This window comes from Pterocles gutturalis, unplaced genomic scaffold (assembly GCF_000699245.1).
Source record: "Pterocles gutturalis isolate BGI_N339 unplaced genomic scaffold, ASM69924v1 scaffold4144, whole genome shotgun sequence".
NCBI classification, from domain to species: Eukaryota; Metazoa; Chordata; class Aves; order Pterocliformes; family Pteroclidae; genus Pterocles; species Pterocles gutturalis.
The window spans coordinates 11,940-12,999 of NW_010127912.1; positions in this window are offsets into that span (position 1 = coordinate 11,940).

Sequence of the window (1,060 nt, forward strand, 5' to 3'; positions counted from 1 at the left end):
GATGATCTGCGAGGTCCTTTTCAACCCAGGCCATTCTATGACTCTATGATAAAACCTCCACAGCCACCCCCTGAGGCTAGAGACAGAGTAGAGCCCGTCTTTCTGAGCAGCTTTATTTTGTTCCATCCTTGGTTTTCATGGGAAATCAAGGCCCACAGCCATCTGGAACATGAAAAAGCACAAAGTGCTTCAAGCCTCTTGTGCTGAGCATGGGCCAGCTGCTCCCCAGCAAGCTCCAGCTCCCGCAGCAGCTCAGGAGCACAGCTCTGCCCCATCACCAGCCAGTCAATGCTGGGAGCCGCACATGGGATGGCTTTGTGCTCCACAAGCCAAGAACTTCTGCTGATGCAAATGTTTCTCCAGGAAAGGCAAACCCTAGCCCCAGCAGCGCACACTTGGGCAGGAGAATTGGGCCACCTCCACTTGGGCTGCAGCCGTGCCTCTGTCGCATCTACCTGGACATGGCTCCGGAGTGAAGGGTGCTTGTGGCAGAGCATTCCTGATGTCCCTAAGCTGCAGCTTCAGTCTTACCTTTGGGGGGTTTTGCCTGCAAAGTGAACAGGGGCATCTTAGTATACTAGAGCCAAGGGGACAGCTGGTCCTGCGCTGCCCTGCTCAGTCCCACGTGACCAGAGACATTGCTTGTGACCCCCCCTCCACCTGCGATTTGAGGTCAGGCTGTAGGAACAACTGGTTTTCCTCCAGTAGGATGGTGCAGCACTGGGGCAGCTCACCAGGAGCTGGGGGATCTCCATCCTCAGAGGTTTCTAAGGCTTGGCCAGATAAAGCTGAAGATGACCCAAGCCGAGGCCGGGCAGCTCTCCTGCTCAGTGGGGGCATCCCAGCCCACACCCTGTGACTCCCGGATTCACCCAGGCTGGGCAGTGCCAAAGCAGGAATCACACACGGCAAGAAAACCTGTCACTGAACCACAGCATGGGCACGGACACAGTGGCAGGGCGCACGCTGAAGAGCTGCCTCCTCTCTACATAGATTTTGGCCAGATTCAGTGTGGAAGAGGGTGAATAAACGTGTTTAACATCTTTATCAATGACCTGGA